Raw genomic sequence first — 15509 nt, forward strand, 5'->3', positions numbered from 1 at the left:
TTTGGTGGCAAGAATGTTCTCTACCTCAAACTCGTCCTCAGCAGAAACCGGAGCAGGAGGCGTACCTGTAGACTTGGAAAAAGAGTTAAGCACCACGGGTTTGAGGAGAGATACATGGAAGGAGTTAGGGATCCGTAAGTTGGCCGGGAGTTTCAATTTATAGGCCACCGGGTTGATCTGACTGATGACCTCCAGAGGACCGATGAACCGAGGCCCTAACTTGTAAGAAGGTATCTTGAGTCGAACATATTTAGATGAGAGCCAGACTTTATCTCCTGGACGAAATTGTGGAGGATCCAGGCGTTTTTTGTCAGCGTGTCTTTTCATACGCTCGGATGACAGAAGGAGTGCGGACCGGGTGCTCTCCCATATGGAGGAAAATTTGCTAACGAGAGATTCCGCAGCCGGGTTGTCCACAGAGGTGGAGACAGGAAAAGGAATCCGAGGATGCTGACCAAAGACTACAAAAAACGGGGATTTGGAGGAGGATTCGCTCTCGTGATTATTATAAGAGAACTCGGCCCATGGTAGGAGATCCACCCAGTCAGAATGGTGGGCATTAACGAAGTGCCGGAGGTAACTGGTCAGGTTCTGATTGATCCGCTCCACTTGACCATTGGACTGTGGGTGGTAAGCGGAAGAGAAGTCCAGGGTGACGTCTAGTAGTTTACAAGTGGCTCTCCAGAAACGTGAGGTGAACTGTACCCCACGATCCGACACGATGTGGAGGGGCAGGCCATGAAGACGGAAGATGTGGCGGATAAAGTCTTTAGCCAGCTCGGGTGCAGACGGAAGGCCTGGCAGGGGAATAAAGTGAGCCATCTTGGAAAAGCGGTCAGCGACCACCCAAATGACCGTACAACCGGCAGAGACGGGGAGATCAGTTATAAAGTCCATTGCTATCTGCTGCCAGGGGGCAGCAGGTACAGGAAGCGGAAGGAGGCGTCCGGCTGGCAGATGTCTCGGGACTTTGTTGCGGGCGCAGGACACACAGGCAGAAACAAAGTCTATTATGTCCTTGTGCAGGGTAGGCCACCAATAGTGCCGGGCAATAAGCTGGAGGGTCTTTTTCTGACCGGCGTGGCCAGCTAGTTTAGACGAATGGCCCCAGTGTAGGATCTTCTCCCGATCAGGTACTGAAACAAACGTCTTACTGGGAGGGAGACGATTTAGACTCACGGGAGCCACCTGCATTACTCTGGCGGGATCGATGATATGTTTAGGTTCTTCCTCGAGATCGGACACCAGAAAGGATCGGGACAAGGCGTCTGCTTTGACGTTTTTGTCAGCCGGGCGAAAATGAAGAACAAAATCAAAGCGAGCAAAAAACAAGGACCACCGGGCTTGGCGCGGGTTAAGTCTCTGGGCATGCTGGAGGTAAGCCAAGTTCTTGTGGTCAGTGTAAATTATTACCGGATGAAGAGCTTCCTCGAGTAGGTAACGCCACTCCTCCAACGCCAGCTTGATGGCCAATAACTCTCGGTCTCCTATGGAATAGTTGCGCTCAGAAGAGGAGAAGAGTTTGGAGAAGAAGCCACAAGTTACCATTCTCCCGGAAGATGATTTTTGAGTAAGTACCGCTCCGGCTCCAGAGGAGGAGGCGTCAACTTCCAGGAAGAACTGCTTGTTGCCGTCCGGGCGATGCAGCACCGGGGCGGAAGAGAAGGCCTGTTTTAGGGAAAGAAAGGCCTCCTCTGCTTCGGGCGGCCACTCTTTGGGATTAGTACCCTTACGGGTGAGCGCGGAAATTGGGGCAGTCCGGGAAGAGAAGTGCGGGATGAAGAGGCGGTAATAGTTGGCGAAGCCCAGGAACCGTTGAATAGCCTTCAACCCCTCTGGTCGGGGCCATTTCTCGATGGCAGACAGTTTCTCAGGATCCATTTGTAGGCCGGTCTGAGAGATAATGTAGCCCAGAAACGGAAGCGAGGTCTGCTCAAAGAGGCACTTCTCATATTTAGCGTAGAGATGGTTCTGCCTGAGCCTGAGCAGGACCTGACGAACATCCCTCCGGTGAGTCTGGAGATCCGGAGAGAAGACCAAGATGTCGTCCAGGTACACCACTACGCAGGAGTAGAGAAGGTCCTGGAAGATGTCATTGACCAACTCTTGAAAGACGGCAGGAGCTTTACAGAGGCCAAAGGGCATTACCAGATATTCATAGTGGCCGTCCCGGGTGTTGAATGCCGTCTTCCATTCATCCCCCTGACGGATACGAACCAGGTTGTACGCCCCACGGAGGTCCAGTTTGGTGAAGATTCTAGCCCCCCTCAGACGATCAAATAACTCCGGAATGAGCGGAAGGGGGTACTTATTCTTCACCGTGATCTGGTTAAGGCCTCTATAGTCTATACAGGGACGGAGAGAGCCGTCCTTCTTTTTGATGAAAAAGAAGCCTGCTCCCGCCGGGGAGGTAGATTTCCGGATGAATCCCCTGGCCAGATTCTCCTCAATATATTCGGACATCGACCGGGTCTCAGCAGCGGATAATGGATAAATACGCCCACGGGGAGGAGAAGTACCAGGTAACAGGTCGATAGGGCAGTCGTATGGTCTATGAGGGGGTAGTGTCTCTGCCTCCTTTTTATTAAAGACATCAGCATAAGACCAATAAGGAATCGGATGTCCAGGTAGATTAGCTGGGGTAGGAGAAGGACGGACGGGATGAACGGGAACCAGACAGGTCTTATGGCAGCCCTGTCCCCAGCGAAGAACTTCTCCGGTCTGCCAGTCAAGAACGGGTGCATGTTTCTGGAGCCAAGGTAGGCCTAGCAAGAGGGCGTGAGAGAGTCCAGGCAGAACATGGAAGGAGATACTTTCAGAATGCAGCATTCCCACCTGCAGAGTAATGGATTCGGTGATGAGTTGGATGGGGCGTGGTAAGAGCCCCCCATCCACGGCAGCAACAGACAAGGGTACAGCCAGAGGTTTGGTGGGGATGCGGTATTTCTCTACCAGGGACTGTGAAATAAGATTCCCGGCTGCTCCAGAGTCCAGTTGGGCTAGTTCGAAATAACGGTTCTCCCCGTAGACGATTGAAACTGACAACAGCAGGGATGGAGAGGATTTATTCTTGTCTAGGTGGACCTCTCTGAGCGAACCTAGACACAGGCGTTTCCCGACCTCTCCGGGCAGGCACGGATCCGGTGCTCCTTACTGCCACAGTAGAAGCAGGTCCCCTCGGCACGGCGTAAGTCCTGACGGGTCTTGACCATCTTGGTCTGGTCGACCTGCATAGGCTCAGGAGGGTGTAACTGGTTAGAGACAGAAGGAGTGACGGGTTTCTGAAAAGTAGGAGCTAGACGTGGTAACCTCCTCTCACGGGTGACCTCTCTGGCACGCTCCTGGAACCGTAGGTCAATCCGGGTGGCAAGAGTTATTAAGTCATCGAGAGTGGTAGGAATGTCCCGACCGGCAAGTTCATCTTTAATACGGCCGGACAGACCCTCCCAGAAGACGGAAACCAGAGCGTCGTTATCCCAGGCCAGCTCCGAGGCAAGGGTACGGAACCGTATGGCATATTGGCCCACGGTGAGACTTTCCTGACGGAGGCGTAGCAACGATGATGCGGATGAGGTCTTCCGTCCGGGTTCGTCGAAGACTTTCCGGAAAGCCGTGAGAAAAGCAGGCAAGTTGGATACCAGGGGGTCTCCTCTCTCCCATAGAGGATTTAGCCAGGCCAGGGCCTCCCCGGTGAGATGGGACATGATGAATGCAATTTTGGCTCGGTCGGAGTTAAACTGGTGGGACAATAGTTCAAAGTGCAGGGTGCACTGATTTATGAAGCCCCGAGCCTGGGCTGAGTCGCCTCCGAAGCGAGGAGGTGCAGAAAGCCGAGGTCCGGGGTAGGATATCATGGTGTTAGTGGACAGCGGAGCTGCCGGATTGCGAGACATGGCACTGGCGGAGGTTGTTGGTGGAACAGTCAGAGTGTCCAGGCGAGTATTGACATTCCGCAGGTGACCCAGGATGGACTCCTGTTGGGACCTTTGACGGGACAGTTCATGACACAGGTCCGAGAGCGAGGGAGCTTGGGTGCCACCGGGTTCCATGGCCCGAGCAAACTGTAACGGGTCTGGGAGGCGGAACCTCTGGGCTACTATACAAGGGAGCGGTCCTTGTAAGGGAGCGGGTGGCGACCAGGCAGGCAGTCACAGCAGGTGACCGGGACAGTCTCTGGGTGTACGGGCAGGAGGTCACGGCAAGTGATCAGGGCAGTCTCTGGAAGAACGGGCTGGAGGTCACGGCAAGTGACCGGGGCAGTCTCTAGGTAAAGGGTAGGTACGACCTGTGATGGCTGAACCTCCAGGTAGGCTAGCAAGGCAGATGGAGGATGTGTGCTCCCAGGTGAGCAAGCGAGAGTCTCTGGAATAGCAGGTGGTCACAGCACGTGACGGCGGAGCCTCCAGGTAGGCAAGCAGGCAGGTAGCGGAGAAGCGCTCCCAGGTGAGCGGGCAAGAGTCTGGAATAGCTGGTGGTCACAGCACGTGACAGCGGAGCCTCCGGGCAGGCAAGCAGGCAGGTAGCGGAGAAGCGCTCCCAGGTGAGCGGGCAAGAGTCTGGAATAGCTGGTGGTCACAGCACGTGACAGCGGAGCCTCCGGGCAGGCAAGCAGGCAGGTAGTGGAGAAGCGCTCCCAGGTGAGCGGGCAAGCTGGTCCATAGACAGACTGACCGGAGTTGTAAGGCAGACCGTAGGACCTCAGGCAAGCAGGCAGGTAGCTGATGTGCGCTCCCAGGTGAGCGGGCAAGTTGGTCCTTAGACAGACTGACCAGAGTTGTAAGGCAGACCGTCGGACCTCAGGCAGGCAGGCAGGTAACAGGAAATCAGGCAGGATTAGGACAGCAAGCTGGCAGGAATCTGGCAGGTAACTGGCAGGTAACTGGCAACGGGACCTGAGGGCTGAAGCAGAGTAGAACGGTGCAACAACATTGCTCGGGCACCTATATTTTGGAGGAGGTGCCTTATATATGGTAAAGTCCTCCGGCCATTGGCCGGGGACTCCTTAGGACGGCGCGCGCGGCCCCTTTAAGAGGGAGGGAGGGCGCGCGCGCGCGCCCTAAGCACAGTGGCCGGGAAGGAGCGCGCGCTGCCAGCAGAGCGGGAAAGGGACGCCGGGCACGGAGCAGAGCGGTGAGGGGAACAGCGTCCCTGCCTAGCAGAGGGCAGGGACGCCGGCACTACACACAGTGATGTCACAGTACAGAGATAATGCACATAGTGATGTCACAGTACAGAGATAATGCACATAGTGATGTCACAGTACATAGATAATGCACATAGTGAGGTCACAGTACAGAGATAATGGACATAGTGAGGTCACAGTACATAGATAATGCACATAGTGTGGTCACAGGACAAAGATAATGCGCATAATGATGTCACAGTACATAGATAATGCACATAGTGATGTCACAGTACATAGATAATCCACATAGTGAGGTCACAGTACATAGATAATGCACATAGTATGGTCACAGTACAGAGATAATGCACATAGTGATGTCACAGTACATAGATAATGCACATAGAGAGGTCACAGTACAGAGATAATACACATAGTGAGGTCACATTACATAGATAATGCACATAGTGAGGTCACAGTACAGAGATAATAAACACAGTGATGTCACATTACAGAGATAATACACATAGTGAGGTCACAGTACATAGATTATGCACATAGTGAGGTCAGAGTACAGAGATAATGCACATAGTGATGTCACAGTACAGAGATAATGGACATAGTGATGTCACAGTACAGAGATAATGCACATATTGATGTCACAGTACATAGATAATGCACATAGTGAGATCACAGTACAGAGATAATGCACATAGTGAGGTCACAGTACAGAGATAATGCACATAGTGATGTCACAGTACCGAGATAATGCACATAGTGAGGTCACAGTACATAGATAATGCACATAGTAAGGTCACAGTACATAGATAATGCACATAGTGAGGTCACAGTACAGAGATAATGCATCTAGTGAGGTCACAGTAGAGAGATAATAAACACAGTGATGTCACATTACAGAGATAATACACATAGTGATGTCACAGTACATAGATAATGCACATAGTGATGTCACAGTACATAGATAATGCACATAGTGAGGTCACAGTACATAGATAATGCACATAGTGAGGTCACAGTACATAGATAATGCACATAGTGATGTCACAGTACATAGATAATGCACATAGTGATGTCACAGTATAGAGATAATGCACATAGTGATATCACATTACAGAGATAATAAATACAGTGATGTCACAGTACAGAGATAATGCACATAGTGAGGTCACAGGACATAGATAATGCATATAGTGAGGTCACAGTACATAGATAATGCACATAGTGAGGTCACAGTACAGAGATAATGCACATAGTGATGTCACATTACAGAGATAATAAATACAGTGATGTCACGTTACAGAGATAATACATATAGTGATGTCACAGTACAGAGATAATGCACATAGTGAGGTCACAGGACATAGATAATGCACATAGTGAGGTCACAATACATAGATAATGCACATAGTGAGGTCACAGTACATAGATAATGCACATAGTGAGGTCACAGTACAGAGATAATGCACATAGTGAGGTCACAGTTGAGAGAAAATAAACACAATGAAGTCACATTACAGAGATAATACACATATTGATGTCACAGTAAAGATAATAAGCACAGTGATGTCACATTACAGAGATAATACACATAGTGATGTTACAGTACAGGGATAATAAACACGGTGATGTCACATTACAGAGATAATAAACAGTGATGTCACAGTTTAGAGATAATGCAAATAGTGAGGTCACAGTAGAGAGATAATAAACACAGTGATGTCACATTACAGAGATAATACACATAGTGATGTTACAGTACAGGGATAATAAACACAGTGATGTCACATTACAGAGATAATACACATAGTGATGTCACAGTACAGAGATAATACACATAGTGAGGTCACAGTACAGAGATAATAAACACAATGATGTCACATTACAGAGATAATACACATAGTAATGTCACAGCACAGAGATAATGCACATAGTGATGTCACAGTACATAGATAATGCACATAGTGAGGTCACAATACATAGATAATGCACATAGTGAGGTCACAGTACAGAGATAATGGACATAATGAGGTCACAGTAGAGAGATAATAAACACAGTGATGTCACATTACAGAGATAATACACATAGTGATGTCACAGTACATAGATAATGCACATAGTGAGGTCACAGTACATAGATAACGCACATAGTGAGGTCACAGTACAGAGATAATGCACATAGTGATGCCACAGTACATAGATAATGCACATAGTGAGGTCACAGTACATAGATAATGCACATAGTGAGGTCACAGTACAGAGATAATGCACATAGTGATGTCACATTACAGAGATAATAAACATAGTGATGTCACATTAGAGAGATAATACACATAGTGAGGTCACATTACATAGATAATTCACATAATGAGGTCAGAGTACAGAGATAATGCACATAGTGAGGTCACAGTACAGAGATAATGCACATAGTGAGGTCACAGTACAGAGATAATGCACATAGTGAGGTCACAGTACATAGATAATGCACATAGTGAGGTCACAGTAGAGAGATAATAAACACAGTGATGTCCCATTAGAGATAATGCACATAGTGAGGTCACAGTAGAGAGATAATAAACACAGTGATGTCACATTACAGAGATAATGCACATAGTGAGGTCACAGTACAGAGATAATGCACATAGTGAGGTCACAGTAAAGAGATAATGCACATAGTGAGGTCACAGTACATAGATAATGCACATAGTGAGGTCACAGTAGAGAGATAATAAACACAGTGATGTCCCATTAGAGATAATGCACATAGTGAGGTCACAGTAGAGAGATAATAAACACAGTGATGTCACATTACAGAGATAATGCACATAGTGATGTCACAGTACATAGATAATGTACATAGTGATGTCACAGTACATAGATAATGCACATAGTGAGGTCAAAGTACATAGATAACGCAAATAGTGAGGTCACAGCACAGAGATATTGCACATAGTGATGTTACAGTACAGGGATAATAAACACAGTGATGTCACATTACAGAGATAATACACATAGTGATGTCACAGTACAGAGATAATACACATAGTGAGGTCACAGTACAGAGATAATAAACACAGTGATGTCACAATACAGAGATAATACACATAGTAATGTCATAGCACAGAGATAATGCACATAGTGATGTCACAGTACATAGATAATGCACATAATGAGGTCACAATACATAGAAAATGCACATAGTGAGGTCACAGTACAGAGATAATGGACATAATGAGGTCACAGTAGAGAGATAATAAACACAGTGATGTCACATTACAGAGATAATACACATAGTGAGGTCACAGTAGAGAGATAATAAACACAGTGATGTCACAGTACATAGATAATGCACATAGTGAGGTCACAGTAAATAGATAACGCACATAGTGAGGTCACAGTACAGAGATAATGCACATAGTGATGCCACAGTACATAGATAATGCACATAGTGAGGTCACAGTACATAGATAATGTACATAGTGAGGTCACAGTACAGAGATAATGCACATAGTAATGTCACATTACAGAGATAATAAACACAGTGATGTCACATTAGAGAGATAATACACATAGTGAGGTCACATTACATAGATAATTCACATAGTGAGGTCAGAGTACAGAGATAATGCACATAGTGAGGTCACAGTACATAGATAATGCACATAGTGATGTCACATTACATAGATAATTCACATAGTGAGGTCAGAGTACATAGATAATGCACATAGTGAGGTCACAGTACAGAGATAATGCACATAGTGAGGTCACAGTACAGAGATAATGCACATAGTGAGGTCACAGTACATAGATAATGCACATAGTGAGGTCACAGTAGAGAGATAATAAACACAGTGATGTCCCATTAGAGATAATGCACATAGTGAGGTCACAGTAGAGAGATAATAAACACAGTGATGTCACATTACAGAGATAATGCACATAGTGAGGTCACAGTACAGAGATAATGCACATAGTGAGGTCACAGTACATAGATAATGCACATAGTGATGTCACAGTACATAGATAATGCACATAGTGAGGTCACAGGACATAGATAATGCACATAGTGAGGTCACAGGACATAGATAATGCACATAGTGAGGTCACAGCAGGGTCGGACTGGGGTGTCTGGGGCTCACAGGTAGAATGACTCTAGGGGCCACCTACAGCCATATGCAAATATCTGTTATCCGCTCTCCCTGTTATAGTGGAGCATTGACTGGCGGCTCCTGCACATCTACTGTGCGACACTAACTGGGATGAACGATTACGGTAGTTTGCTTTAAAGGGCTTCTTTGGTTAAAACAAGTTATCACCGATCCATGGGCTCTACAGGATAGGTAATAACTTATTGATCGTTTGGGTCCGAACATTGGAAAACGCACCTATCGGAAGAATGGGGAAGTTTCATCCCTGACAGGACACTTATCCCCATTTTAAAATGCAGCGGCAGGTGGGACGTCTGACCGCAGCTCTATTCATTCTCTTTGGGGCTTCCAAAAAAGAGCAGCGCTCACAGTCACTGAGGGAATGAATGGATCAGTGGTCGCATCTCACATGCCGCTCCAGTCTAATGGGGTGAAAAGCTTCACATTCTGCCGATTCTGTGCCAGCAGTCAGACCCCCACCAATCAATATTATCACTGATCCTGTGGAGAAGTGATTACTTGTTTTCACCGGAGAACCCCTGTAAGTGCATCTCTGCCGCTCTGGTCCAAGTATTTAATCTCTAAAGCCACGGCCCCACTATCAGTATTGGGTCAGTATTTTTTCTCAGGAGTGGGAGCTAAAACCAGGTGAGGAACAATCAGAGAAAAGGTATAATAGAAACAAGTCACCAATTCTGCATTTATCACCCACTCCTGGTTTTGGCAGCGACTCCTGAGAAAAAATACTAACCAAATACTAATGGTGGGGCTGTGGCCTAAAGGAAAAAAATCTTTTCCTAGTTAATATCAGCAAGAACAAAATGACCGCCATACACAACACAGTCCACTATATCAACACCAATAATACCACATACAAAAGGGACAAATATCGTGAGACCATGACTAGATCACATATTACCACCACATAGTGACCGAATAATACCACATACAAGGAACAAATACGGCCACACCATGACCAGACCACATATTACCACCCCAAAGTGACCAAATACTACAATACTGATCATGAATACAAACCACAATACTAACAACACTGTTATTACCACCAGCGACATTATACACAGGAGCTCTGTATATAGTGTCAGTGTACAGGTAATACAGGGATCACCAGTGACATTATACACAGGAGCTCGGTATATAGTGTACAGGTAATACAGTGATCACCAGTGACATTATACACTGGAGCTCTGTATATAGTGTCAGTGTACAGGTAATACAGGGTTCACCAGTGACATTATACACAGGAGCTCTGTATATAATGTCAGTGCACAGGTAATACAGTGATCACCAGTGACATTATACACTGGAGCTCTGTATATAGTGTACAGGTATTACAGTGGTCACCAGTGACATTATACACAGGAGCTCTGTACATAGTGTATAGTGTACAGGTAATGCAGTGATCACCAGTGACATTATACACAGGAGCTCTGTATATAGTGTACAGGTAATACAGTGGTCACCAGTGACATTATACACAGGAGCTCTGTATATAGCGAATACGTAATACAGTGATCACCAGTGACATACACAGGAGTTCTGTATATACTATATACACACGTGGTCAGAATTGTTGGTACCCCTCGTTTAATGAAAGAAAAACACACAATGGTCACAGAAATAACTTGAATCTGACAAAAGTAATAATAAATTAAAAATCTATGAAAATGAACAAATGAAAGTCAGACATTGCTTTTCTGCTTCCACTGAATTTTTAAAAAAAATAAACTCATGAAATAGACCTGGACAGAAATGATGGTACCCCTGAAAATAATGTAACAAAAGGGACATGTTAAATCAAGTTGTGTCCACTAATTAGCATCACAGGTGTCTACAATCTTGTAATCAGTCAGTGGGCCTGTATATAGGGCTACAGATACTCACTGTGTTGTTTGATGACATGGTGTGTACACACTCAACATGGACCAGAGGAAGCAAAGGAAAGAGTTGTCTCAGGAGATCAGAAAGAAAATTATAGACAAGCATGTTAAAAGGTAAAGGTTATAAGACCATCTCCAAGCAGATTGATGTTCCTGTGACTACAGGTGCACATATTATTCAGAAATTTAAGATCCATGGGACTATAGCCAACCTCCCTGGACGTGGCCGCAAGAGGAAAATTGATGACTAATCAAAGAGACGGATAATATGAATGGTAACAAAAGAGTCCAGGAAAACTTCTAAAGAGATTAAAGGTGAACTTCAAGCTCAAGGAACATCAGTGTCAGATCGTACTATCCACCGTTGTTTGATCCAAAGTGAACTTCATGGAAGACGACCAAGGAGAACACCATTGTTGAAAAAAAAAATAATAAAGAAGCCAGACTGGAATTTGCCAAACTACATGTTGACAAGCCACAAAGCTTCTGGGAGAATGTACTATGGACAGATGAGACACAAATGGAAGTTTTTGGCAAGGCACATCAGCTCTATGTTCACAGACGGAAAAATGAAGCATATCAAGAAAAGAACACTGTCCCTACTGTGAAACATGGGGGAGGCTGTTATGTTCTGGGGCTGCTTTGCTGCATCTGGTACAGGGTGTCTTGAATCTGTGCAGGATACAATGAAATCTCAAGACTATCAAGAGATTCTAGAGAGAAATGTGCTGCCCAGTGTCAGAAAGCTTGGTCTCAGTCGCAGGTGATGGGTCTTGCAACAGGATAATGACCCAAAACACACAGCTAAAAACAGCCAAGAATGGCTAAGAGGAAAACATTGGACTATTCTGAAGTGGCCTTCTATGAGCCCTGACCTAAATCCTATGGAGCATCTTTGGAAAGAGCTGAAACATGCCGTCTGGAAAAGGCAACCCTCAAACACGAGACAACTGGAGCAGTTTGCTCATGAGGAGTCGGCCAAAATACCTGTCGAGAGGTGCAGAAGTCTCATTGACAGTTACAGGAATCGTCTGATTGCAGTGATTGCCTCAAAAGGTTGTTCAACAAAATATTAAGTTAAGAAGAAGAAGAACCATCATTTCTGTCCGGGCCGATTTCATGAGGTTAATTTTTTTTAAAATTCTGTGGAAGCAGAAAAGCAATGTCTGACTGTCATTTGTTCATTTTCAAAAAATTGTAATTTATCAGATTCAAGTTATTTCTGTGGCCATTGTGGGTTTTTCTTTCATTAAACGAGGGGTACCAACAATTTTGACCACGTGTGTAGTGTTAGGGTATGTGCACACGATGCAGAAATGCTCAGGATTTTTTCCAGAGCATTTCTGCATCTCCCTGGCAGGAAAAAACGCATGCGGATTGTACATGCGTATTGTACATGCGGATTGTACATGCGGATTGTACATGCGTATTGAACATGCGGATTGTACATGCGGATTGTACATGCGTATTGAACATGCGGATTGTACATGCGGATTGTACATGCATATTGAACATGCGGATTGTACATGCGGATTGTACATGCGTTTTCCTGCCAGGGACATGCGGATGTGAAGCGTTCTTCATTTTCATTTCCGCATGCAGGTTGACAAGCGCTTCCCAAGCGATTTTAGCATCACTTGGAAAGTGCTTGTCAACTTCACACTATATAAATCCATGCAACCGGCATGGATTTATATAGTGTGTGAATGTCAAAAAATAAAAAATAAATCTATACTTTACCCTCTGATGGCCCCCGGTGTCCGGCTTCGCTCGGTCCCGGCTGCCGGCAGTGAAGACTTTAGGACCTGCCGACGTCAGCGTCACGTGACCCGTCACATGACTCTGACGTCAGCGAAGGTCCTGCCGGGAACCAAGCAGGAGCGCTGCACGGGCCGTCAGAAGGTGAGTATATATATATTTTTTATTTTATTCTTTTTTTTTTAATGGTACCTGGGTCTGGATGAGAGTCCTCTCCTCCACACCCGGGTACCATCCGCACATTAGACCGCACGGAATGCGCATCAACATATACAGTGATGCAGGTTCCATGCGGTCTAATGCTAGTCAATGGCGGCAAGAAAGCAGCGTTTCCGCAAAATTAATTGACATGCTGCGGATTTTTGAGCGCAGCGTTTACGCTGCGGAAAAATCCACATCATGGGCACAGCACATGCGGATTTCAATTGGGGAACATTGCTGCCCTTCTACCATGCGTTTTTAATGCGTTTCCGCTGCGTTTCTGCACCTGCAAAAACGCCGCGGAAACGCATTAAAAACGCATCGTGTGAACTCAGCCTAAGTGTACATGCAATACACTGACTCACCAGTGATGTCTCTAGGTGAAGTCCTTCATCTTCGCTTTTCTTCTTCATCTGGCACAGACGGCCATCACTTCTTCCAGCCAGGAATCATCTCTGCAGAAAATAACACACAGTTATCGATAACTGATCTCTTCTAGAGAATATTCCCACTTTTCCCCCCCGACTTCTACACTACACCAGTTGAGGAAAAAAAGCAACATAGTGCCGTCCTGCACAATAACAGGACCCCTCTTTTGTCCCATCCCATGGAAAACAATTTCCTAAAAAGTAAATTATATTACAGAAGTAATAATGTAATAATAATAATTGGAATCTAAAGTAATAATGTTCCCCACTGGTCACCATAAACTAATAAAGTATGTTCCTCAATCTGGCCCCCAAACAGTAATTAAGTCCCTTGTCTAGCCAGGCACCCCCATTTGTCCCTTCTGGCCCCCATTTGTCTAGTGTGACCCCTCCATATATTGATCCTAGCACACGTGTATCGAGCCTGCCCCCTCCCATATACCCATCCTAGCCCCCCCCACATATCCATCCTTGCCTCCATGCTTCCAGCCTGCGCCCTCATATATCCCCCCCCCCATATATCTTCCATGTGTCCAGCCAGCCCTCTACATATCCATCCTGGCCTCCATGTGTCCAGCCTCCCCCCTCATATATCCATACTGCCCTTACCCCCTGCATATATCCATCCTGGCACCCCCTATATATCCAGCGTGCCCCTCCATATATTTATGTTAGCCCATGTGTATCGAGCCAGCCCCCCCACATATCCATCCTAGCCCCCCATGGGTCCAGCCTGTCCCACTCATATATCCATCCTGGCCTCCATGTGTTCAGCCTGCCCCCCCATATATCCATCCTGGCCCCCATATATCCATCCTGGCCTCCATGTGTCCAGGCTGCCCCCCCATTTACCCATCCTGCCCACCCCTTTTGCCTGGGTCCAGCCAGGGTTCCCCCTTGTGTGTCCAGCCAGGGCCCCCCCTTGTGTGTCCATCCAGGGCTCCCCCTTGTGTGTCCAGCCAGGGCCCCCCCTTGTGTGTCCAGCCGAGCCTCCCTTGCGCGTCCAGCCAGGGTTCCCCCTTGCGTGTCCAGCCAGGGACCCCCTTGCGTGTCCAGCCAGGGCTCCCCCTCGTGTGTCCAGCTTGCCCCCCCTCATGTGTCCAGCCAGGGTTCCCCCCTCGTGTGTCCAGCCAGGGTTCCCCCCTTGTGTGTCCAGCCAGGGTTCTCCCTTGTGTGTCCATCTAGGATTCCCCCCTTGTGTGTCCAGCCAAGGTCCCCCCCTTGTGTGTCCAGACAGGCTACCCCCTTGTGTGTCCAGCCAGGCTACCCCCTTGTGTGTCCAGCTGGGCCCCTCCTTGTGTGTCCAGCTGGGCCCCCCCTTGTGTGTCCAGCTGGGCCCCTCCTTGTATGTCCAGCTGGGCCCCCCCTTGTGTGTCCAGCCGGGCCCCCCCTTGTGTGTCCAGCTAGGCCCCCCTTGTGTGTCTAACCAGGGTTCCCCCTTGTGTGTACAGCCAGGTAACCCCCTTGTGTGTCCAGCCTGGCTACCCCCTTGTGTGTCCAGCTGGGCCCCCCCTTGTGTGTCCAGCTGGGCCCCCCCTTGTGTGTCCAGCTGGGCCCCCCCTTGTGTGTCCAGCTAGGCCCCCCTTGTGTGTCTAGCCAGGGATCCCCCTTGTGTGTACAGCCAGGGCCCCCCCTTGTGTGTCCAGCCAGGGTTCCCCCCTTGTGTGTCCATCCAGGACCCCCCCCTTTTGTGTCCAGTCGGCTCCCCCCTTGTGTGTCCAGCCAGCCTACCCCCTTGTGTGTCCAGCCAGGGTTGCCCCTTGTGTCCAGCCAGGGTTCCCCCCCCCTGTGTGTCCAGCCAGGATCCCCCTTTTGTGTCCAGCCAGGCTACTCCCTTGTGTGTCTGTCCAGCTGGGCCCCCCCTTGTGTGTCCAGCTGGGCCCCCGCTTGTGTGTCCAGCTAGCCCCCGCCTTGTGTGTCCAGCCAGTGGGTC

The sequence above is a fragment of the Phyllobates terribilis genome, unplaced genomic scaffold, assembly GCF_046119375.1.
Source record: "Phyllobates terribilis strain yellow unplaced genomic scaffold, ASM4611937v1 Scaffold_3__8_contigs__length_932513732, whole genome shotgun sequence".
Classification (NCBI taxonomy): Eukaryota; Metazoa; Chordata; class Amphibia; order Anura; family Dendrobatidae; genus Phyllobates; species Phyllobates terribilis.